The sequence below is a fragment of the Ranitomeya variabilis genome, chromosome 1, assembly GCF_051348905.1.
Source record: "Ranitomeya variabilis isolate aRanVar5 chromosome 1, aRanVar5.hap1, whole genome shotgun sequence".
NCBI lineage: Eukaryota > Metazoa > Chordata > Amphibia > Anura > Dendrobatidae > Ranitomeya > Ranitomeya variabilis.
The window spans coordinates 613,579,018-613,605,708 of record NC_135232.1 but is presented as its reverse complement, the minus strand read 5'-3'; the positions used below and the strand labels follow the sequence as shown (position 1 = coordinate 613,605,708).

The 26,691-nt window shown below is 44.8% G+C and overlaps 1 long non-coding RNA gene across 2 annotated transcripts in view; it reads right to left on the bottom strand.

The window, feature by feature from the left end:
- The window catches only part of LOC143772164 (uncharacterized), a 235,688-nt gene that overhangs the window by 144,929 nt on the left and 64,068 nt on the right, over window positions 1-26,691 (bottom strand). Inside the window, exon 1 of one of the 2 annotated variants that reach the window (XR_013215100.1) lies at window positions 15,331-15,519. The exons of the other annotated variant lie outside the window; for it this stretch is intronic. This is a non-coding gene — a long non-coding RNA (uncharacterized LOC143772164). Of the gene's footprint in view, window positions 1-15,330; window positions 15,520-26,691 lie in introns of those variants that run through there. 2 annotated transcript variants of the gene reach the window in all.

Below are 26,691 nucleotides of genomic sequence, written 5' to 3'. Positions count from 1 at the left end.
TTAGATTCCCCAACCTGTAAAGCGCTGCGGAATATGTTAGCGCTATATAAAGATTATTAGTATGTGTATATATTAATGTATTTTGCCATTTTTCTTCTTTGTAGGAAGCTGCTGAAGCTGCTGCCGCAGTCCAAGAGGTGCTCCCAGAAGAAGAGGGAAGGGGTGGAGCGGGATCACAATTGGTATGTTTCTTTCATGTATCGCGGAACCACAACCTCACACTACACACAACACAAGATACTTACAGATAGAACACAACACATACAAACTGATAAATTCAGACATCACACAACACATAAAAAAGGATCATTATAGATATCACATGGCACACAACACATAAAAAGGCTACATACAAGCACATAATTGTTATGTTTTTTTTTTCTTCTAGAGTTCGGATTCTGGTGCTCAATCCAGAGGTCCTCCCAGTGGCTCCCAGGGTCGTCGGCGTGTGAGTCATGGCGTCCGTCATCGTGTAAGCATATATGTTTTTTTTTTTTTGAGGTTTATTCTTTATGTTGTGTACAATTTTGTTTACATTTTTTTCCCTTTTTTATAACAGGCTTCACAGTGTGCTCCTGATTCTGACGGTGAGGAGGTCGGCCTCGATATTGACCTCCTCATCGATCTTATCCGAGACAGGGAGCCGCTGTGGAACATGGGTGACCGCCGCCATGCTGATATCACAGTGACACGGCGACTCTGGGAGCAAGTCTGCCAAGAGCTTATAGCGAAGTGGGAGGACCTCGATGATCGGGCCCAGAATCAAGAACGTAAGTATCCACAGTTCAGTTTTGTTGATGCATTCTAAGTATTGTTTCTAACCAATTTGTGGTCCTCCTTTTTTAACAGGTGAGAGGATTGTGATTTTCACAAAGGTGGCGGGATCGCTTTAAGAAGGAGTTCAACAAAGAGATGTGGGCCCCGAGTGGATCTGGAGGACGCAGGAGCAAATACAAGTATGCCCAAGCCCTGTCGTTCCTCAGGTCAACAATGGTGACACGAAGGTAAATATTAGGCTACTTTCACACTAGCGTCGGGCTCGGCCCGTCGCTGTGCGTCGGGCCGACGTTCCCGACGCTAGCATTGTCTCCGCCGCACAACGGGGGCAGTGGATGCATTTTTCCAGCGCATGCGCTGCCCCATTGTGAGGTGCGGGGAGGTGGGGGCGGAGTTCCGGCCGCGCATGCGCGGTCGGAAAAAGCGGACCGTCGTGAGCAAAAAAACGTTACATGTAGCGTTTTTTGCTCCCGACGGTCCGCCACTGCACGACGCATCCGTCGCACGACGGGTGCGACGTGTGGCAATCCGTCACAATGCGTCGCTTCATGTTAATCAATGGTGAAAAAACGCATCCTGCAAACACTTTTCATAAACAGGAGAACCAAGAGTTTACTAAATAAACTATTTATTAAATCCAAAGAATTTTAACAATTTAAGAATCTATATAACATATCAAGTACATACAATGTGAACCACCCAGGTGGATGAATTTTGACCAAAGGTCCAAGGAAAACCAGATTATAGGTCTTAATTATGAGAGAAAAAATGGTAAATCTAAGAATGCCCAGAATATCCAACAAACTAAAAAGGATAAGAAGGGATTAGAGGTGATTAATTTATCTCATCATATTCTTAATAATGATCAAATTAATGTTCTTCAAAAAGGGCTAACATTCTCTCCCACCAATAATTTTGATCTATTTACAGCTACCAAAGACCTCTATCTCTTCTCAAGAAAATTGATCTTAAAAAAACTTTTTGAAAAGGATGGGTCTATATCTAATGATGACCAAATTGAAAGGGAGGCACAGCAGGCATTGGAGGATCTTTTGGAGGAGCAAGCCTCGGGCACTATGGGTAGGTTCCCTAAAAATTGTTACCCTAAATCAACAAGGTTTCCCCCCTTGTCCCTAAGTCCGGCAGTAGAGATTTTTACCAGATTGGTAAAACAAGATTTTGAAAAAATCGCTATCAGACGTCAACATGACAATCTCACGGCAAAACAAAGAAAAGCCTTACAACAACTTAAGGATTATGATGACATTGTTATAAAACCGGCGGACAAGGGGGGAAACATTGTTCTATGGCCAAAAGTCCTCTATGAAAAAGAGGCAATGAGACATCTAAAAGATAGGGAGACATACCTTAAATTGGAATGCAATCCAATGAATGAGTTCTCTCGTGAATTGGAGGACATTCTTGAGCAGGCTTTGGATAAAGGATTGATCCCCAAAAAAATCTATGACGGACTGATGACCAAGTTTCCAAAAGTGCCTACTTTATATTTTGTTCCAAAGGTACACAAGAATCCCATTGATCCCCCCGGCCGCCCGATTGTCTCGGGCATGGGAGGTTTGAGCGACCCGATTTGTAAATTTGTGGATTTTTACCTTAAACCTTTAGTCGAAACTCTTCCCTCCTATGCCCGTGACACATCGGACGTGCTGAGTAGGATCAATGGGATCCAGCTAGAGGAGGATATGATTCTTGTCACCGCTGACATTGAATCATTATATACATGTATACAGCATAAGGATGGCCTGGAGGCGGTGCGTTTCTTCCTGGGGTCTGGTAACCGGGATGGCCTGATGTGTGACTTCATACTGGAACTACTTACCTTTATCCTTACAAAAAACTTTTTCGTTTTCAGAGATATTTTTTACCTGCAGCGGCGCGGCACTGCCATGGGTGCGGCCTGTGCGCCCTCGTTCGCCAACCTCTTTTTAGGATATTGGGAGAGGGAGGTGTTTGGCGGTGGGGGTGCCGGGGCCGCAGACCATGTGCAGTGCTGGCTGAGGTATATTGATGACCTGCTGATAATTTGGCAGGGGTCCGAACATGAGTTGCAGGAATTTATGCAGGATTTAAATTGCAATAGATTTAATATCAAATTAACGTATCAAATGAGTAAGTCGGAGGTGGACTTCCTGGATGTTAAAATTGTAGTGGATGAACATCGTTACCTGCAGACTGATGTTTACAGGAAGTCCACCTCTGTTAATTCCCTGCTACATGCCAAATCAGGTCATCCAGGTAGTACGATCAGGGCCATCCCGGTTGGGCAGTACCTCAGGATGAGAAGAATCTGTTCCTCTGAAACCACATTTGAGAAACAAGCTGATGACCTTCAAGAGAGATTTAAATCCAGGGGTTACAGCAATCGATGCATCAAAAAAGGATATCTAAGGGCAAAGTCTCAAACTCGTGAGGCCTTACTGTATCCTCAAAATAGAGAAAAACCAAAACAGGACAGTGTAATTCGGTTTATTTCCACATTCAACGGGGAATGGACCACCATGAGAGAATGTCTCCAGAAACACTGGAAAGTACTTATGACGGATCCAACTCTTTCAAGACTCCTGACAGAACGTCCAATGATGACTTCTAGAAGGAGTAGAAATCTCAAAGATATTTTAGTATCCAGTCACTACGTTCCCTCAACCCCAAAAAATATATTTGGCTCGAGAGGCCCACCCATGGGATGCTTTCCATGTGGTGACTGCATCTCATGTAAAAATATCAGTCGAACATCTGAGTTTGAGTCAGTGGAAGGAAAGAATTACCACATAAAACATCACATTACGTGTAATACGACTCAGGTCATCTATTATGCAGTATGTAGTTGCCCCAAAATCTACATTGGATTAACGTCTAGACGACTTGGTACCCGTACACGGGAGCATGTCAGGGACATTATGGCGGCAGTAACAGAAAAGGATATTCTAAAATTAAAAACTATCCCACGCCACTTTAAAGAATATCACAAATGTAACCCTGGGATGCTCCAGGTTAGAGGCATTGACCATATCCAGTGTGGGATTAGAGGAGGTGATATACACCGCCTACTAGCACAAAGGGAATGTAGGTGGATTACCACACTGGGGACCCTTACCCCTAAGGGGTTGAATGAGACACATGGTTTCTCTTCCTATTTATAACAACCACGGTTATCCCTTCCCATAAATTGCCCTCTCCATCCCATTATACTCCATCCAGATTTTAAATCTTGTCTTAGTCTATGTGTTTTTTAATTGTGAGTTATTGATTTTGTCACTCCTTTTTTAGTAGCTGTGATTGATACACTATGAATGAATTATCGCAAAAGAAAATAAGCACATTATGAGGCATCCTTTCAACTTCCAAAAGATAGAAAATAAGAACATGGCACCATATGGAACAAAAGGACCGGATGGAGATGCACAACAAATAAAGCCATTATACAGACTGTGTGATAAGAAATGAGTATATGGTGACTATTGCCTCCGAGTCATACTCTGTGCTCATAAAAAGAAGAAAAAATATATTTCTTAGTGATTATATTCCATGTGTATTCAATTATTCGCTTTTTATTTATGGATGATATCATTGATAGTACTCTTAATAGAATTGTAAAATGTCACGTGGGTTAATATTGGGCACTATTGAAATGATACATTATTATAATAATATTAGATTGGATATATTAGCTTATTACTGTGAAAGGTATATTTAGCACTATCAGCACTTTTTTCACATTAGGAAGCACTATGTAGCACTTTTTTTACTGAACTGTCTGTTGCTGTTGTGTTTTTGTATGGTTACTGAACTTATTAGCTGATAATTATGATAGATAATATATTTGCACCAGTAGGAAGTTATTGGGATAAGTGCTGTTTGGCACTATCAGCACTTTTCCAATATTAGTAAGCACTATATAGCACTTTATAGTTAAACTACTCATTGCCGTCTCCTTTGATCACAAGAGTTGATAATTGTGACGGGTAATGTGCCAGCATTGGCAGCACATCAGCACAATTCGCATCTCTGAGTACAACCAACCTGCTGCCGTTCTCTTTGCGTGGTGGATTCTCTGTCTCTACGGGGGCGTGTTGTGGGCCTGGCGCCGGCTCACTCACGTGACCCGGGGGGCGGGGCTCCAGGAAGAATATTGACGGAGCAGGGAGATAGCTGCGTATGTGCAGCAGTAGGAGATGTGCAATGATTATACAGTCACGGCGGGTCGGCGCTATGGGTTACTAGGGCGTTATGACGCCGAATCCCCTCAAACACACATTGATGTGTGCTTACACACTATTGATAGTATAAACCTGCAGTAACCATGGCAGCTAGACGCTTAAACAGCGCAAGCGCACTATGAATAGGCACAGATAGGCTGCCGTTTGGTCATCTGACCGGAACGGCTTTGTATAAAGTAGGGACTGGGATTTAGATTTAGCCACGCCCCCTGAGGAAGCGAGGCTGTCACAAGCACGCGAAACGCGCGTTGGGGTGATCGAGGTCCCCGGGAGAACTGGAAACTAGTAATGGGTAATTATCACCTTTATTTTGATATGTAAACAGGCTATTGTATTCAAGGTTACTCATATTCTGTAACGGGCGGCTCATTGAATGAGTACTGAGTATGAAGTGTTAGTCTTCTTTAAAAATCACACTGAGTCGTTGCTGTTCTCACATGTATGTTGCAAGAGCCTGCTTAATCTGGTTTTCCTTGGACCTTTGGTCAAAATTCATCCACCTGGGTGGTTCACATTGTATGTACTTGATATGTTATATCCATTCTTAAATTGTTAAAATTCTTTGGATTTAATAAATAGTTTATTTAGTAAACTCTTGGTTCTCCTGTTTATGTAATTTGTGGAAGAGTAATTCTAAATAGTTGGATATTTTGATTTAACTGGTATTTTTTCTAATGATCTGCAAACACTTTTGCAGGATGCGTTTTTTCGTCAAAACGATGCATTGTGACGGAATGCAGTTAACGCTAGTGTGAAAGTAGCCTTACCCACCACATGTAATAACCAATGTTTAACATGTCTAAACCTCTTTTGCTCTTACAGCCAGGGCCATGCAATTACAGTATATTAATTGTTTGTTTTTCTCTTTTGTTCCACAGCACCGTCGGGAGCACTAGGGAGCCTGCAGCACAGTTGAACCCTTCTGGGGCGATCACTCAGGAAGCCGCCACCGAGGGACACATTGACAGTGCCGACCCCTCTGCACCTTCCCACTCATCGGATCCCTCTGTCCCATCCGCGAGCTCTGGAGCATCCTGCCCGATTCCATTGCATGTATCTGCTGGTGAGGATATAGCGTTTCCTGTACTCCCCCCCCCTCTGCTGCTGCCACCTCTAGTACACCTGTAGCTTCCCACCAATATGATAATCCTGACCCATACCACTTCCCATCTACTTCATCCGCGCCTCCTCTCCCTGCCCACTACCACCAGCCTCTTTCACCTCCTTCCCAACCCTCTTCTCCACCCATCACTGCTTCTGCCTCCCAATCCTCCCAAAACATCACTTACACTCCTCCATCCTGCCAAATTCCTAATTTTTAATGCCAGTAATTGTTGAAGCCATCATTCTAAATGGGGGCTGGTGAGGGTCAATTTTACTGAATAGGTGGCTGTTGGTGGCAAATTATACTGAATGAGGGGCTGGTAGAGGTCAATCATGCTAAATGGGGGGCTGGTGGAGGCAAATCATAAATGGGGGCAATTATACTGAGTAAGGAACTGTTGGGGGCAATAATACTGAGTGGATGGCTGATGGAGGCCATAATGCTGACTGAGAGAGGTCATAATACTGAGTGGGGGGCTGATGAGGGCTTTAACACTGAGTTAGGGGCGGTGGAGGCATTATACTGAAGTGGATTTCTGGTGGTGGCCATAATACTAAGTGGGGAGTGAGCAGGTGGGGATATTTTACTAAGTGACTGTGGTGGACTGTGAGAGCCCCATATTGACTTGGAAACTGTGAGGGACCCTCAATCTGAGTAGGGTGCTGTGGGGGCCCTCATACTGAGTAGGGGACTATCGGGCCCCCAAAATGACTAGGGTAACCAGGGGCGGATTATAATGAGGTCAATCTGGGCAGTAGCCCAGGGCCCAGTGGTGTGGGGGGGCCCTGGGCTACCGCTCAGATTGACCGCTGCCATCAGGGCATTACTGCCCTGACTGACGTTTTGGCCCGGTGGGCAGAGGGGGCCCCCGTCTCATCTGCTCACCGGGCCCCTACCGGCGCTGTGGCAGTTTAACGCTATTAACATGCGGGCCCGCGCATCAATAGTTAACGGCCGCCAGCCAATCGGAGGCTGGCAGCTGACGTCAGCCGCAGCCCGCACGTCGCTGGCGTCTGATGTCATTGTCAATCGCCGGCGAGTGCGCGCTTCAGCTTCAAGGAGGGAGCTTCGCCGCAGTAGCGCAATCAGGTGAGAAGAACTCGTTTTTTGCTTTTTTTTATTGAGAGCAGCAATCCGGGTGACCCGGGTCGGAATGCTGGAAACTGGGGGCAGAGATGCTGGAAACTGGGGGCAGAGATGCTGGACATTGGGGGCAGAGATGCTGGACACATTGGAGGCAGAGATGCTGGACACATTGGAGGCAGAGATGCTGGACACATTGGAGGCAGAGATGCTGGACACATTGGGGGCAGAGATGCTGGACACTGGGGGCAGAGATGCTGGACACTGGGGGCAGAGATGCTGGACACAGGGGGCAGAGATGCTGGACACATTGGGGACAGAGATGCTGGACACATTGGGGGCAGAGATGCTGGACACATTGGGGACAGAGATGCTGGACACATTGGGGGCAGAGATGCTGGACACATTGGGGCAGAGATGCTGGACACATTGGGGGCAGAGATGCTGGACACATTGGGGGCAGAGATGCTGGACACTGGGGCAGAGATGCTGGACACACTGGGGGCAGGACTGGAGACAGATTGGGCAGGATTGGAGACATGGGCAGAATGTAGATACGAGGCATGATTGGAGGCACGGGGCAGAATGAAATACATGGGGCAGGATTGGAGACAGATCATGCAGGATCATGGGGCAGGATGGATATGAAGGAGACAGAAGCGGCAGGATTGGGAGATCATTTGGGGCAGGATGGATACTCATGAGGGCAGGATGCGAGAACATATGGCTGGAGCCAGGAATGAGATACACGGGGTCAGGATGGGGGATATTATTGGAGCGCCCCCAGACGCAGGGCCGCGGGGTACTCGGTACCGGGCCTCTCTGTCTCAGTTCTGGGGTCGTCGCGGTGGCTAGACCCGGTCCGTGCCCCTATGGGATATTATTATTACCATAGGGGCTAATTAAGGGATATTATTACTGCAGTGATGTATTTATTTTATTTTTTGATTATACTGTTTTAAATGTGGGGGCGGTCCTGTTACTGTGCAGAGTGACTCTATGTCGCCTTTTTTTCTTCATGTGGTGTAATGTAGAAGTTGTGAAAAATTAAATAATGTGTTCTGCAAGCGGAGCTCGAGATAACTGTTATTTCCTGCAGAGACGAGTCCTGGCTGGATGAAGTGATGGTGGTCTGTGCTGGATGAAAGATGAAGGACTTCACCTAGAGACGTCACTGGTGAGTCAGTGTGTTACCTATACACTGACACTATAAACTGTATACTAAATACAGAAGTCCTATGTATAAGCGGTGATCACTGTATTACCTGTACACAGACACTGCATACTAAGTACAGATCTCCTGTGAATACTGGCACTTATGGTGATAGTATTGTGTTTTTTTTATTACTGATCAGTATTGTAGTATTCAGTCACTATGTGGTGGTAATATGTAGTCTGGTCATGGTGTTGCGGTATTTGTCCCTTGTATGTGCAATTTGGTCACTTTGTGGTGGTAATATGTGGTCTGGTCATGGTGCTGTGGTATTTCTTTTTTTGTATGTGATATTATTCGGTCACTGGTGGTAATATGTGGTCTGGTCATGGTGTTGCGGTATTTGTCCCTTGTATGTGCCATTATTTGGTCACTATGTGGTGGTAATATGTGGTCTGGTCATGGTGTTGTATTTGTTCCTTGTATGTGATATTATTGATCATTTAAAAAATTGAAAAATAAATAAAAACATACCTAAATTGTATTGCATATTTTAACAAATATTTAATAGGTTACAATAGAGTAGGGCACGGCCAAAAGTGTCTACCGTGTTATGGTGGCGGCTTGAAAAATCTTTTGGCCAAAACAAAAGCTGCCGGTTATATGTGTGATCTGGTGATGGGAACTGTTAATGTGTGATAGGTGAGAAGTGGCGTTTCACTCAGCAACAATGTTTCTGGAATAATCTGGTTCAGGTATATGATGACCCCGTCACATGACCGGGGGACCGGGGGCCCACAGAGTCTGAACAGCCCGGGGCCCTGGCTACCCTTAATCCACCCCTGCAGCAAACACAAGAGTTTTGTCAGTAAAAATGAGGAGAAAAATATACATGTTATTGGTGAAAAAATATAACTCGCGGTACAACTGGGGAACATATCTATGCAACAGCTCCAGACAGGGAAGAATTACATGACCAGGCTTAGCAAGTCTATAGTTATGGAAACATCATTTACAAAAGCATTAAGCAGAAAATTTCCTTATATATACAATTCCTCCAATGTTGAGGAACTTGGCCACCAGCCAATATATATATACAAAATGTCACTTCTAAAATCCACTATGTGTGCAGCACATTCACAATCCATCTGGCACTAGTCAACTTCTTATATCCATAAAATTACTGTTATGTGAACTTTATAGGATTTTTATAGATGTGATTATAATGTATCCACTTTCATATTTCAGAACCTCTTTTACAACTTCACTGCTCGTGGAGACAAAGCCTTTATCTATACACTTTATCTCATTACTGTCTTGTACTTTGCTTTCCAACAAGATTGTAGGTTGGTACCTTGTTTTGTGTATTCTTTTATATTTATATGTGTTTTGTACTGGTAGTTGTGTATACTTGTGTATACACATTTACTGTATATACTATACCAGTCAAAAGTTTGGACGCTCCTATTTATGCATTGGTTTTCCTTGTTCTCATTGGAAGGTGCATATTGTAAATTCAGACTATAGGCAGCAAAACCACAAAGGAACACATATGGAAATAAGGAGTAAAGAAACAAGTCTGAAACAAAAACAGAAGCCTTGATTCCCTCAAAGTACCCTTCATTTACACTGATGACAAATTTACAGCCCCTTTGTCATTTTCTCAAACATCTTTATCGGGTGGTCACGTGGACTAGCTTCCAACAGTCTTGAAGGAGTCCCCAGAGGTGCTGAGCACTTGTTGGCTGCTTTCTCTTCACTCTGTATCCTATTCATCCCAAACTTCAATAGGGTTGAGGTTGGTGGGTATTTTGAAGGTCATGAAATTTGAAGCATCCACCATCCGTCTTCTTCTTGGTCACATTGCCCTGACATGGTTTTGTTCTCTTCTAAGTCATTGGCCAATTGCAATTCAAATGATGGTCCCACAAAGTCCAAATCATATGTGATGGCATGTCATTGAACAATGATGTGGTAGCCATGTTGGGTAAATTTGACCTAAATATAGAATAAATCACCAAAAGTGTAATTAGCCAAGTGCCTGCATGCCATTACACCTCCCTCTCCATGCTTCATGGCGGGCACCACTTTTAGAAACCATCTGCTGACTGTTTCTGTGTCTCACAAATATTACCTCAGTACAGATTTCCACTCATTTAACGTGTTGTTTGGCCCAAAAAAGTCAATTCTCGTTTGTGGTCCTCAGTCGTGGCTTTGCAGAAATTCGACAATAAAGGCCTGATTCTCGATGACTCCTCTGAACTGTTGATCTTGAGATATGCTTGCTAGTTGATGTCTGTGCATTATTTATGAAGGCTTTTATCTGAGGTGCTGTCAATTTGAAGTTTCTGATACTGGTAACTGATGAACTTATCCTCCACATGAGAGGAAATTCATTGTCTTACTTTCTGGGGGCGGTCCTCATGAGAACCAGTTTCATCACAACAATTGATGGTTTTCATGACTACAGTTGAGGATACCTTCAAGGTTCTAGCAAATTTCCAGATTGACAGACCTTCATGTCTAAAACTAATAATGGACTGTCACTTCTCTTTACTTAGTTGAGTGGTTCTTGCCATATGCTAGCTTAGAACAGATGTGGAATAGGGCTTAGACCTGGAACTCTATACCATCACTATCTCTGCAAAACAAACCTGATAGTTGCAAACACTTCTGATGGCCAGTGATTCCACAAATGAACTCTAGACAAGACATACAGTACCTTCTCAGTGGAAGCCATCAATGGTGACGAAACTGCTCGAGAGAATAAAATGTGATGTAAAGGGGAGGGGGGGATTACTTTAAGAAATCTAAGGTTTAACACATATCCTGGTTCGTTTCACATGTGTTTCTTTATTTCTTCAGTTGTGTACCTTTTATATATATATATATATATATATATATATATATATATATATATATATATATATATATATATATATATATATATATACCGGTATATGTATAAAGTGTGTGATTGTGGATTTTGTGTTTTTTTAGTAATAAAGTGGCTTTTTTATTTGTGGATGTACAGATGCTTTTTGCTTGGATGCTTGTTTATAGAAATTCATCAATTGGCTTCTGGCGACATTTAAGTTACATCATAGTGCTATATAGATAATAAATAAAACAGGTAGACAGATGGTTACCTGTAATCTACTATATAATTGTCTAAGGGTACTTCCGTCTGTCCTTCTGTCTGTTTGTCTGTCTGTCGCGGTTATTCGTTCGCTGATTGGTCTCGCCAGCTGCCTGTCATGGCTGCCGCGACCAATCAGCGACGCGCACAGTCCGGAAAAAAATGGCCGCTCCTTACTCCCCGCACTCACTGCCCGGCGCCCGCATACACCCCTCCGGTCACCGCTCACACAGGGTTAATGCCGGCGGTAACAGACCGCGTTATGCCGCGGGTAACGCACTCCGTTACCGCCGCTATTAACCCTGTGTGTCCCCAACTTTGTACTATTGACGCTGCCTATGCGGCATCAATAGTACAAAATGTAATGTTAAAAATAATAAATAAAAAAAAAACCCTGCTATACTCACCCTCTGTAGTCCGCTGAGCCGCTCGCGCCGCCCGCCATCTTCCGTTGCAGGTTGCGGTGGCAAAGATGGTATGGCAGAAGGACCTGCCATGATGTCACGGTCATGTGACCGCGACGTCATCACAAGTCCTGCGCGCCTGCGCGGAAAGGACCTGACGTGACGTCACGGTCATGTGACCGTTACACGGTCATGTGACCGCGACGTCATCACAGGTCCTGCGCTCAGACCAACCCTGGGACCGGAAGCTGCCGTGGACTACAAGGGGCCCTCGGAAAGGTGAGTATATGTTTATTTTTTAACCTGTGACAAACGTGGCTGGGCAATATACTACGTGACTGGCCAATATACTACGTGGCTCTGTGCTGTATACTACTTCGCTGTGCAATATACTACGTCGCTGGGCAATATACTACGTCGCTGGGCAATATACTACGTGGCTGGGCAATATACTACGTGACTGGCCAATATACTACGTGGCTCTGTGCTGTATACTACTTCGCTGTGCAATATACTACGTGGCTCTGTGCTGTATACTACATCGCAAATTCTTTGGAGCAGCCGCATATATTTTTTATGTCCATATAAACCACATATTGTTATTTGAATATACCTTTTGTATCTTATATGCATATACATTGTGGAATAAGCCTTTCTGTGGTCTTGGGGGGCATCCCCCTTGTTGGGGTATGTACCAGCTTTGGTTTTTAAATGTTTTTAATTGTTTGGTGTGCCTTGTGTGACTACAATAAAATTTGTAATTTACTATATTTATCTACCTTTTTTGGTGATCCCTGGTTTTGTGTATGTCTCTCTTCCTCTTTTGATATGACCTGTATATGACATATATAATGTGCCCTCCACTTCTCCTGTCTCTTGTATACTACATCGCTGGGCAATATACTACATAACTGGGCAATATACTACGTCGCAGGGCAATATACTACATCGCTGGGCAATATACTACGTCGCTGGGCAATATACTACGTGGCTGGGCAATATACTACGTCGCTGGGCAATATACTACGTCGCTGGGCAATATACTACGTGGCTGGGCAAAATACTAAATACTACGTGGCTCGGCAATATACTACGTGGCTGGGCAATATAATACGTGGCTGGGCAATATACTACGTGACTGGTCAATATACTACGTGGCTGGGCAAAATACTAAATACTACGTGGCTGGGCAATATACTACGTGGCTCGGCAATTTACTACGTGACTGGGCAATATACTTCGTGGCTCGGCAATATACTACGTGACTGTGCAATATACTACGTGACTGGGCAATATACTACGTGGCTGGGCAATATACTACGTGGCTGGGCAATATACTACGTGGCTGGGCAATATACTACGTGGACATGCATATTCTAGAATACCTGATGTGTTAGAATCGGGCCACCATCTAGTACTAGTAATAATGAGCAATATTGCAGAGAGGATGATTATTGCAACATGTTCAGCGACATTTATAAAAGTTGCATTGAATTCCCAGCATGATCCTATCAATTCAGTATGTGTCACATAAGTAACCAGAGACGGAGACACATACCACGCAATAATGTAATCGTCTGCTATGTGATCTATGGGATTGTAATTGCTTCTTCCAGCAGTGCTTTCTGTGCTAATGTAACAATTATGTAAACCCTTCAGATGGACATAATACATGCTGGCTGCCTACAGTAACCATTCATTAGGCTGAAAATTTAGCTACTGAGATACCCAGAGTTTTAATCTTTTATCTTAATTGCAGAGGCTGGATATAGAGATCAGAACCCTGCTATCGATGAATGAGTCAGTCCCATGGTGGTCATTGGTGTTTAGTGATATTTGGACCTTTCAACTCTTTTATAGTATGTACTAGATGGTGGCCCGATTCTAACGCATTGGGTATTCTAGAATATGCATGTCCACGTAGTATATTGCCCAGCCACGTAGTATATTGCCGAGCCACGTAGTATAGTGCCCAGCCACGTAGTATATTGCCCAGTCACGTAGTATATTGCCGAGCCACGTAGTATATTGCCCAGTCACGTAGTATATTGCCGAGCCACGTAGTATATTGCCCAGCCACGTAGTATTTAGTATTTTGCCCAGCAACGTAGTATATTGCCCAGTCACGTAGTATATTGCTCAGCCACGTATTATATTGTCCAGCCACTTAGTATATTGCCGAGCCACGTGGTATTTAGTATTTTGCCTAGCCACGTAGTATATTGCCCAGCGACGTAGTATATTGCCCAGCGACGTAGTATATTGCTCAGCGCCGTAGTATACAGCACAGAACCACGTAGTATATTGCACAGCGAAGTAGTATACAGCACAGAGCCACGTAGTATATTGGCCAGTCACGTAGTATATTGCCCAGCCACGTAGTATATTGCCCAGCGACGTAGTATATTGCCCAGCGACGTAGTATATTGCCCAATTACGTAGTATATTGCCCAGCGACGTAGTATATTGCCCAGTGACGTAGTATACAGCACAGAGCCACGTAGTATATTGCACAGCGAAGTAGTATACAGCACAGAGCCACGTAGTATATTGGCCAGTCACGTAGTATATTGCCCAGCCACGTTTGTCACAGGTTAAAAAATAAAAAATAAACATATACTCACCTTTCCGAGGGCCCCTTGTAGTCCACGGCAGCTTCCGGTCCCAGGGTTGGTCTGAGTGCAGGACCTGTGATGACGTCGCGGTCACATGACCGTGTAGCGGTCACATGACCGTGACGTCACGTCAGGTCCTTTCCGCGCAGGCGTGCAGGACTTGTGATGACGTCGCGATCACATGACCGTGACGTCATGGCAGGTCCTTCTGCCATACCATCTTTGCCACCGCAACCTGCAACGGAAGATGGCGGGCGGCGCGAGCGGCTCAGCGGACTACAGAGGGTGAGTATAGCAGGGTTTTTTTTTTATTTATTATTTTTAACATTACATTTTGTACTATTGATGCCGCATAGGCAGCGTCAATAGTACAAAGTTGGGGACACACAGGGTTAATAGCGGCGGTAACGGAGTGCGTTACCCGCGGCATAATGCGGTCCGTTACCGCCGGCATTAAGCCTGTGTGAGTGGTGACCGGAGGGGTGTATGCGGGCGTCGGGCAGTGAGTGTGGGGAGTAAGGAGCGGCCATTTTTTTCCGGACTGTGCGCGTCGCTGATTGGTCGCGGCAGCCATGACAGGCAGCTGGCGAGACCAATCAGCGAACGAATAGCCGCGACAGACAGACAGACAGACAGAAGGACAGACAGAAGTACCCTTAGACAATTATATAGTAGATGTATAGTATAGTATGTTTGGTTTAGCACATGAAACTGTTAATAAATGTAATTTATTTTGGAATCTCTTAAAATGATATAATAATATTTACACCTCTTATGATTTTCTTGATAAATATTCAGGAAAAAGAGCAACCCTACCTATTGTCCTTGACCCATAGAAGCGTTGTGTCGTCCACTCCTCTCCCGCTCACCGCAAAGTGTCCCGGAACATGGAATACAGGACTCTTACTTTTAGGAAACGGTGACGTCCTAATTTCTTCGATATTATCCATGTATATTATCACATGCTGATTACTCAGGCCACAGCTGAAGCAGACTGGTAGCAAACTTTAAAAAAAATAATAATAATTTATGGGTAACTTTTACAGTAGAAAAATTGTGACATGTCCAACGTTTCCTGGAACTATTCTGGATGTAATGCTGCTGTGTGTTACGTGGCCTGTGTGAAAGAATGTTGGGCCAAGAAAAATGGTTCTAATTTCTCCGAGGTTAAAAATATTTTACATTGCTGCCTAGTAACAAACATACTATTTCCGCTTTTAATGTTCTACAGCATTCTTTAAGATTATCCAATAAAGTTTATTAAAGAGAGCACATTATGAGCTCACACTTTACAGGGTGTTATCTGTACCCATTTGTCTGCTACAGGCACTACTGGTTCTGGATTTGCCCCGTTACTAATTTCACCAGCGGATCACTTTGATATATGCCGTCTAGCCAGGGCTACCATAACTTGAAATGACCAGCGAGGAGCACCTTAAGTCAGACGGTCTGCCATCTCTCCAGGCAGGACAGGGCAGGCGGAGAACAAAACCACTTAGGACAAAACAGAGGAATGTGCAATTTATGAAAGTAAAATAAACAAGAAAAAACACAAAGAAAAAAAGGAGAATACTGACTTTAATTGGGTTGTGCCCCTCTGGGGACTTTTTTTTTTACTTAACTATATGTAATTGGGGCTAAAAATATTTTTTTTCACTTGGGGTTTATTAAAAATTTTTGCACCTTCCATCTCATATAGCTTCTGAGTTGCACTGTATATTGCTGGCTGCAGAATGAGTTAACGAGAAACCATCAGACAGCACTATGTCAGTCTGACAGGAAGCTTGTAACTCTTATTAGTCTTTTTCTGAGCTGACTTATGACTATAGACCACATCAAAGTTGAATTTGGAGGGGGACAAAAAGCCAAACTGTGCAAAACTTTTAATGAAGCTCAATAGTAGAAATGGTTTTTAGACCCAAATACATACATTGAAGTAAAAAAAAGCACTTTAAAAATATGTTTGCGGAACCAGTTGGCTGTTGTACCAGCACGGATAATAATGCTGTGTCAGGATATGATTAGTTTGGTGCTTACTGAAATACGGAGATCAATCTAAAAAACCCACCATGGTTACCAGTAGACCTTGTCCTGGTCTTAAAGCCAAAGGATCTACCTATTGGACAATCCACATCCAGATGTAAGCCATCAGTGTCAATCTAATTCAAAATATTATAGATTCTAATAATCCAGGACTAGTTCACAAGAAAGATGGGCTTCCATCATCAAAGCCCAGCCTAGCAATCTTGGGGTACCATTGTGGGAGGACGATCCATATATCTTTGAGATACAAAAAGAAATGTCTTGCCGTTTATTTTTTCACTTTAGTTTTGGCACTTTTAAGGCCGTTTAATATTTTTCTGATTTCACTGGATTACATATTTTTAAAAGTTCTCAGGTTCAGTTATGAAATGAGCCATTTCTTAAGGATTTCTACCTCCTGAATTCAAATCTGACAATGAATAATTTGAGTTGGCTCTTGTTTCTATGATATCAAAGAGTTTCCATTTACTGTTACATATAATTAATGCATAAAAGTTTCAGTACATTGAAACACTATTATTTTTGCAAATACAAAGAAGCAGAATATTTTGCTATGCCAGTTTTCTAATATTTAGAGGAAACATAGCACCAATAAGTAAAACCTGTCTAAAGACTATTGCGAATTGAAAACAGTTACAGAAATTGCACTACAAAATGAAGTCCTCATTCAGTGACGACTCCTTTTTGCTTGTCTTTTGTACTCCTGCATAGACCCTCAATGACCTTTTAAGTGGCCATTGGGCAGATTTTTGGTGATTGCAGTGCTTGGGCGAGCAGATGCGCTTTGATGGCTCTCGGCCCATACATTTTTTCTTGCTCTGAGCATGCGCATGCAGTTTTACTGAAGGCTCAATAGACTAAATAGATGATGCAATAGACAAGCTTCTGACAATGCAATAATGATGCTGAAATAATAAATATGCAATTTATAAGCCTGCATGAAAGGTGTCATAAGTAATTACAACCTTCTCCGGATCTTGAAGATTAGAACAAATCAGCGACTATAAAGATCAGATTAGTTTTCAGCACCACAAAATTAGTTTGTTTCAACTGTTTTCGTCTCTGAACCAATTTGACTGTAGAACAGTATGTTTTGGACTAGTTGATAACCCTGTTGCACCTTGCTCTTTCTTGACCTTACATCTCCTCCGTTAGTCATGGTTCCTACCCTTGACATGCTCCCTGTCATTGGGTTGGTGGTTCTTCATGCTCGTTGGCAAAGAAAAGGCAACACTATGCATGACCTTTGCGGAAAGGATAAGTACCAATAATACATTCGGTGCTAAACCTATCTCACCTTGATTATACATAAGTTGTTCTGAGGCAGGTTCACATACATCAATGAAAAGAAAAGAGGCACTTGAAAAGGCCTTTGTGACTTCTTAGGTTGTTGGTGAACTTATATTTGTACTTAGATGTGGACTCTTTGTGATCCATGGCATCACCTTCACCTTAAACAATGGACTTTTCCTATTACTCTCATGTACATCACACATTTTCTATCTGATCCTCTTTTTATCATGGTCCATGATATGCAGCATTATTCTATTGTAGTCTCTGATCACAGCCCTGTGTTCTTATCCTAAAATTTAGCTCTATCCAACTAGTTCTGACATAATGAGTGACGCTTTTATTAAGGTCAGAAACCAAACCCCCAAACCACACAAAGATCTGTCCCTTCTCTTCTCTTACCACCTCTAGCATTAACGAACCGAGACTGCAGGCTACTATCTAAAACTTCAGACCTCCAGATCAGCTGCAAAATGATATTCAGCCAACCTTCTGACCTTTGGATCTTTATCCTTCAGCTGAAGTTCCAACATTCTTTTATGATTGAGATTCCTTGGTTTCAAAATGATTGAGATTCTTCAGCCGCTGAATATTTTGAAGGTACTTCTAGTGTACCCAGAGCCCAGAAATGAAAGGAATATTAATTATTAGTGATGAGCGAGTGTACTCGGTACTCGAGATTTCTCGAGCAAGCTCAGGGGTCCTCTGAGTATTTTTTAGTGCTCGGAGATTTAGTTTTCATCGCCTCAGCTGAATGATTTACATCTGTTAGCCAGCTTGATTACATGTGGGGGTTCCCTAGCAACCAGGCAACCCCCACATGTACTTATGCTGGCTAACAGATGTAAATCATTCAGCTGCAGCAATGAAAACTGAAGCTCTGAGCACTAAAAAATACTTGGAGGACACCCGAGCGTGCTCGGGAAATCTCGAGCAACGAGTATACTCGCTCATCACTAGTAACAACACATCTCTTAGGCCAGGGTCACACTTGTGAGTTCAATGTGAGAAACTCGTGCGAGTCTCTCGCATCATGTCCCAGCACTGCCACTGGCATTCCGGACCGGAGCGCGCGGCTGCATAGAAATACATGCAGCCGCATACTACAATGATCCCTACACTCGTCTTTTTCTTGGTCTCTACTTGCCATATACTTTATCATTTGAAAAAATCTCCTTTCAATCATAACATAGAATACTTAGTGCCAAATTAGAAAAATAGAAAATTTTTAATTTAAGCAGTCCTGCACAGAACTCTGCTAGGTGACCCAGAATTTTAGGAGGGGCACTTATTTTTCCACTTAATTGATCTCTCCTTACATTTACAGACCCTCAAATCCCCATTAAGACATACAGTACCTCTCCTATTATTTGCTTACGTACATAATACCAGCTATATTTAAAAATGTTGTCATACTCTGAGCAGTCCAAAATATGTGCAATCATGTAGTAATCCTGTAACGATTCCTTCTTTCTCTTTGTCTGGATGCAGTGAGTAACTGTCTGTCATCGAATCTAGAGCAGGGGCATGCTGAGTTGTCAATATTTGATGGACAGCTCAGCTGCCCAATTGGATGATGGGGCTTGCTGAGCTTTGTCTTGATTGACAGTTTAGCTGTCCAATCGGAGTTTGGGTGTTGCCTGAGCTTCATCTATGTGTCTCTTGTTCTATTTAGCCAGCTCTCTGCCCCGAATAGTGCCAATTCAGACTTCTTGCTCACTGGTGTATGTTTGCCTTGTTGCTCTGTGCTTTGATCTACTGCTGCCAGACCTTGGACTTCGTTCTGACAATCCATTTGCTTTGACCGTTTGCTTGATCTGTTGTCTTTCTGGTATTCAGACCCCTGGACCATGACCAGACTATTTTTTTGACTCACCCCTCTGTCTATGATGTACGCTCTTGGCTTTTGAGACCTGGACTGTGACCTAACTATTCTTTCGTATCACCCCTCTGTCTTTGACATACCCTCCTGGCTTCTGACAAAGGACTTTTTGATTATCCAGCCTCTAGGCTTGTCCGTGAGTAGTGACTAGTGCAGCGCCCCAGAGTTCTGGTCGTTGCAGTACTGATGCTCCGCCGCTAAGGGGGGCTATGGTACGTCTGATGGCACTGAAGGAGTTCACCTGACCAGGTATCACAGACACCAATACACTTCACAGTCTGGCATCCAGGGGGAGCTAAGGGTGCTATGTATTAGGCCACTCCTCACAATCTGGTAAAACTGGGGGTTAGATAGGAAGTTAGTGAGAAGCTGACCTGGTTGGAACCAGGCAACATCCTGTGGCAGAGGGTGTTGCAGGGGAAGAGTCAGGGGGGTCCCTGTCAGGGGTGGGATCCTGACAGAGGCCTAGCGAACAGAAAGAACGTTACGGGACCGCGCCTGCACTTCATCGCGGCGGTACCCCAAGAAAGGACAAGAAGCGAGGTTTATTGTGCTGAGTGAGAAACGAGATCAACACAACAAGGAGAAACACCAGTAGGATTCGTGCTGTAAGACGAGGCAACATCCTACTGAGGCTCGTAGCCGGTGGCCAGAAACGCCGAGGAAGTATTGAGCTCCAGGCCTTACTTCAAACCTACGGCAGGACAGTCAGTTATAGGCGGGCTGTCTCACTCAAATCACCTAAGAAGACATATGGGGCAACATTTGGAGAGGGGCGACTCTAGGGTCCCGGAAGACCTCCAAGCCTACCCGTCATACGGGTGCGTCCTAGCCATATCATCTGGAGGGACAAAACAGAACATCATAATCGAGTTGTGAGGGAACTTCAGAAACAGACACAACAGTTGTGAGGACTATCCCGTAAGCACAGCAGGGAAGGACTACAACACACAAGCGCTAGAAGATAGGCACAGATTTCCACCTGCAAAGGGAACTCTGGAGGTGCCATCGGACTGGCTGGACTCACGCAGCCCGGTTAACCGTATTCCGGACTGAGAATCCTGAAGCCTTCAGTAAAGAGGTAAAGAGACTGCAACCTGGTGTCCTTGTTATTTACTGCGACCGGCACCACACCACAATCACATCCTCTCCACCTTCATTGGACGCCCCTCAGCAGGGTCACGGGCCAGGTCTAGCCACCGTGACAACCCCAGAACGAACATCAGAGACAGAGAGGCCCGGTACCGGGTACCCATCGGCCCTGCAGCAGTGGGGGCGCTCCAACTTGGCGTCACAAACAGGACCTACTTAAGCCTGAAGAATCAGGTCATGTGTGCCTTGGAACTGTGATTTATTATACTTGGACTGTGACTTATTGCAAAGACTGTGTATTGCCACTTGCCGCCAAAAGTTCCCGCCAAAACCGCCACCATTACAGCGCTAAGGAGAGCGCAGAGGAAGAAGAAGGGCGTGTCATGGGAGGAGACTACCAAAGCGGCGCCAAAAGCAGCGACCGCCCCCTCCGACTTCTGCTGCGAGATGACGACCTGCCCAGCAGCAGAGGAGAACCGCCCCCTGATTTGCAACGGCGGGAACGAGGTGAAGAGGGAGCTCGACCTTGGAGAAATGGCGGAGTCAGGTGCATGCACGGCTGCCGATCTCAAGACAGCGAAGATGATCAGCGGGTGCCCGAGCGATGGCAAAGTGATCCCGGCTTGCCCTCACCCACCAGAGGCGGACCCGCATCCACCGCAGCTGAAGGATCTGAACTCCTTGGAGCCGCCGGCGGAGGAGCCGAGCCTACCTATCCTGACCACGGAGCCAGCAAGTGTGGAGCCGTGGAGAGCGGAGCCACATCGAGAGACCACCTTGGAGGAGCCGCGGTCCGGGCTGCAGCCGATTCCAGTGTCCTTGTCAGCAGAACGGATCGACATCGGTGGAATCACATCAGGCGCAGGTATGGAAGGTGCCCCTACTCCCCCGGCCGATTCTGCTCCCCCGACTGATCCTGCTCTCCTGACCGATCCTGCTCCCGCGACCGATCCTGCTCTCCTGACCGCTCCCGCGACCGCTCCTCACCCCAACAATGACCAGTTCCTCTCAGCGGAGCTGGTGGTGCTAACCCCCGACACGATGGGGAAGCTGGTGCCTCCGCTACCGATCAAGATGGGGGAACCCCTAGATGTGAGCTCAGAGGGGGTGATCTTTCAGTGGAATACCCCCCGGATTGGGCCAGATGGAGCTCGGGAGGAAGGCCTCACCCTTGCTGTGCTCACTTGGGAACAATATAAACAATGCCTGATCCTACATTGGAAAAACCGAAAAGAGACAGAACAAACTGACGCGCCAAAGGTGAAACACCCAAAGCCTGCGCACGGCAGGAAAGACGTGGTAAAGCGGGGAACTGTGCTGGCCTTTCACCCAAAGCGGGGTTGGGGCTCCATACAGGAACCGGGACTACCGACTGACGTCTTCGTTACCAGTTGCAACGTGAAGACTCCTTTCAGCAACAGATATGGTGACCCACTATTGCAAAGGGGGGATCAGGTGACCTACACCCGCCACCGGAGTGCACAAGGATGGTGCGCTCGGAACGTCCAATGATGTGGGCCTGAGGGGGTGTCACCTGTTGCCTCGACCATGATTGAACCAGACTTGACAGATCTTGCTACTATCGCCACCGTACGCCTTGTTGCAGCTACCGAGCTTGCAGCCAAGGTTAGCCTTCGAATCCAGACACCGGGTGACCTGACTGCACCCGAGAGACCAACCACCGATACTGACGCCGCATCAGCCGGAGACCAGGGACCAAAGCCGCCACGGTCAGGAGATGTCCACTACTGGCTGATGTCTTGCAATTTACTATGAAGCTTTAAAGTGCTTTGCAAACTGTATATAGTTAACTGTCCGTCCTTTTATGTGTCTTCTTGCTGCTACAACCCGATTAGGGTTAACTCTCAAAGGGATCCCTTAGTTTACCCGGGATCCCTATTTTTGTCTTTTTGCTTTTGTTTTCGTCTCTTGTTCATCATTGTTGAAAAGAACTGCTGGATCATGAACACTGCATGATTACAAACTTATTGTAAATAGTTTGCACCTTCTTAAAGGTGCCCTCTACTGGTTTTACAAAGAAAAGGACTCTTTGCGAAGAAACTGTTCTTGGAAACAGCACCGGAGTCCTTGCTGTATACGAACTTGCAGCTTGAGAAGTTGCACTACCTCCGAGAGACTTGGTCCCTTCTTAAAGGGGACGTTCACCAATAGCACTTAAAGTCGAATAATGCTTACATGTCAAAGTTATATGTAGAAAGCTAGTTAATTGTAAGAAATGCTTCCTTAAAGGCAACGTTAAATTATTGTTCAGAAATTGCACTAAGTAGAATACCCGGTTGGGTAAGAGAAGTTATTTATAGTATGTTATTTAAAATATTTAACCATGTTTGTAACGTTCAAGTGTCCTCACCTCCCATAAAGGGAAGCCTTGTTCAAGTTTACTTGTTATTGCATTTCAAAATTGTATGTCTTTTTGCTGACATGTATTGTTGTTTTCTTCCCAGTCCAGGAGTACTGGGTTTAACTGGGGGGAGTGCAGCGCCCCAGAGTCCTGGTCGTTGCAGTACTGATGCTCCGCCGCTAAGGGGGGCTATGGTACGTCTGATGGCACTGAAGGAGTTCACCTGACCAGGTATCACAGACACCAATACACTTCACAGTCTGGCCTCCAGGGGGAGAAAAGGGTGCTATGTATTAGGCCACTCCTCACAATCTGGAAAAACTGGGGGTTAGATAGGAAGTTAGTCAGAAGCTTACTGGGTTGGAACCAGGCAACATCCTGTGGCAGAGGGTGTTGCAGGGGAAGAGTCAGGGGGGTCCCTGTCAGGGGTGGGATCCTGACAGAGGCCTAGCGAACAGAAAGAACGTTACGGGACCGCGCCTGCACTTCATCGCGGCGGTACCTGTTGTGAAATTGGATTCTGGGCTCCCCCGGTGGCCACTTGTGGAATTTAACTTGTGTGCATCATCCCCTCTGTTCACCTGCTCCTATCAGGATGTGGGAGTCGCTATATAACCTTGCTCCTCTGTCAGTTTCATGCCGGTCAACAATGTAATCAGTAGCCTTTCTGTGCATGTTCCTGCTACTAGACAACTCCCAGCTAAGTTGGACTTTTGTCCTTGTGTGTTTTTGCATTTTGTTCCTGTTCACAGCTGCTGTTTCGTTACTGTGTCTGGAAAGCTCTTGTGAGCGGAAATTGCCACTCTGGTGTTATGAGTTAATGCTAGAGTCTTAAAGTAATTTCTGGATGGTGTTTTGATAGGGTTTTCTGCTGACCATGAAAGTGCCCTTTCTGTCTTCATGCTATCTAGTAAGCGGACCTCGATTTTGCTAAACCTATTTTCATACTACGTTTGTCATTTCATCTTAAATCACCGCCAATATATGTGGGGGCCTCTGTCTGCCTTTTGGGAAAATTTCTCTAGAGGTGAGCCAGGACTGTCTTTTCCTCTGCTAGGATTAGGTAGTTCTCCGGCTGGCGCTGGGCATCTAGGGATAAAAAAACGTAGGCATGCTACCCGGCCACTTCTAGTTGTGCGGCAGGTTTAGTTCATGGTCAGTATAGTTTCCATCTTCCAAGAGCTAGTTCTCATATATGCTGGGCTATGTTCTCTCGCCATTGAGAATCATGACAGTTTGACCGGCCCAAAAAAGGGTTAAATTACTGGCTGAGAAAGGAGAGAAAAAAGAAGTCTTCTACAATTTTTTTTTTTTTTTTTCCCTCTAGTTCTGAGTGTGCTCTTAATTGAATCACTTGCTAGTCTGCCTATACTGCAGCCTTCCTCTCTTCCTCTCCTTCTAATCCTTGAATGGCTCTGTGTTCACCTGTTTCAAATGGATCTTCAGAGTGTAGCTACAGGTTTGAATAATCTCGCCACAAAGGTACAAAATTTGCAAGATTTTGTTGTTCATGCACCTATGTCTGAGCCTAGAATTCCTTTGCCTGAATTCTTCTCGGGGAATAGATCTCACTTTCAAAATTTTAAAAATAATTGCAAATTGTTTTTGTCCCTGAAGTCTCGCTCTGCCGGAGACCCTGCACAGCAGGTCAGGATTGTAATTTCCTTGCTCCGGGGCGACCCTCAAGACTGGGCTTTTGCATTGGCACCAGGGGATCCTGCGTTGCTCAATGTGGATGCGTTTTTTCTGGCCTTGGGGTTGCTTTATGAGGAACCTCATTTAGAGCTTCAGGCGGAAAAGGCCTTGATGTCCTTGTCTCAGGGGCAAGATGAAGCTGAAATATACTGCCAAAAATTCCGCAAATGGTCTGTGCTTACTCAGTGGAATGAGTGCGCCCTGGCGGCGATTTTCAGAGAAGGTCTCTCTGATGCCATTAAGGATGTTATGGTGGGGTTCCCTGTGCCTGCGAGTCTGAATGAGTCCATGACGATGGCTATTCAGATCGATAGGCGTCTGCGGGAGCGCAAACCTGTGCACCATTTGGCGGTGTCTACTGAGAAAACGCCAGAAAATATGCAATGTGATAGAATTCTGTCCAGAAGCGAGCGGCAGAATTTTAGACGAAAAAATGGGTTGTGCTTCTATTGTGGTGATTCAACTCATGTTATATCAGCATGCTTTAAGCGTACTAAGAAGCCTGACAAGTCTGTTTCAATTAGCACTTTACAGTCTAAGTTTATTCTATCTGTGACCCTGATTTGTTCTTTGTCATCTATTACCGCGGACGCCTATGTCGACTCTGGCGCTGCTTTGAGTCTTATGGATTGGTCCTTTGCCAAACGCTGTGGGTATGATTTGGAGCCATTGGAGGCTCCGATACCTCTGAAAGGGATTGACTCCACCCCATTGGCTAGTAATAAACCACAATACTGGACACAAGTGACTATGCGTGTTAATCCGGATCACCAGGAGGTTATTCGCTTTCTGGTGCTGTATAATCTACATGATGTTTTGGTGCTGGGATTGCCATGGCTGCAATCTCATAACCCAGTCCTCGACTGGAGAGCTATGTCTGTGTTAAGCTGGGGATGTAAAGGAACTCATGGGGACGTACCTTTGGTTTCCATTTCATCATCTATTCCCTCTGAGATTCCTGAATTCTTGTCTGACTTTCGTGACGTTTTTGAAGAACCCAAGGTTGGTTCACTACCTCCGCACCGGGAGTGCAATTGTGCCATAGACTTGATCCCGGGTAGTAAATACCCTAAGGGTCGTTTATTTAATCTGTCTGTGCCTGAACACGCTGCTATGCGAGAATATATAAAGGAGTCCTTGGAAAAGGGACATATTCGTCCTTCGTCATCTCCCTTAGGAGCCGGTTTTTTCTTTGTGTCTAAGAAAGACGGCTCTTTGAGGCCGTGTATTGATTATCGACTTTTGAATAAAATCACGGTTAAATATCAATATCCGTTACCACTGCTTACTGATTTGTTTGCTCGTATAAAGGGGGCCAAGTGGTTCTCTAAGATTGATCTCCGTGGGGCGTATAATTTGGTGCGAATCAAGCAGGGGGATGAGTGGAAAACCGCATTTAATACGCCCGAGGGCCATTTTGAGTATTTGGTGATGCCTTTTGGTCTTTCAAATGCCCCTTCAGTCTTCCAGTCCTTTATGCATGACATTTTCCGCGATTATTTGGATAAATTTATGATTGTGTATCTGGATGATATTCTGATTTTTTCGGATGACTGGGACTCTCATGTCCAGCAGGTCAGGAGGGTTTTTCAGGTTTTGCGGTCTAATTCCTTGTGTGTGAAGGGTTCTAAGTGTGTTTTTGGGGTTCAGAAGATTTCCTTCTTGGGATACATTTTTTCCCCCTCTTCCATCGAGATGGATCCTGTCAAGGTTCAGGCTATTGGTGATTGGACGCAACCCTCTTCTCTTAAGAGTCTTCAGAAATTTTTGGGCTTTGCTAACTTTTATCGTCGATTTATTGCTGGTTTTTCTG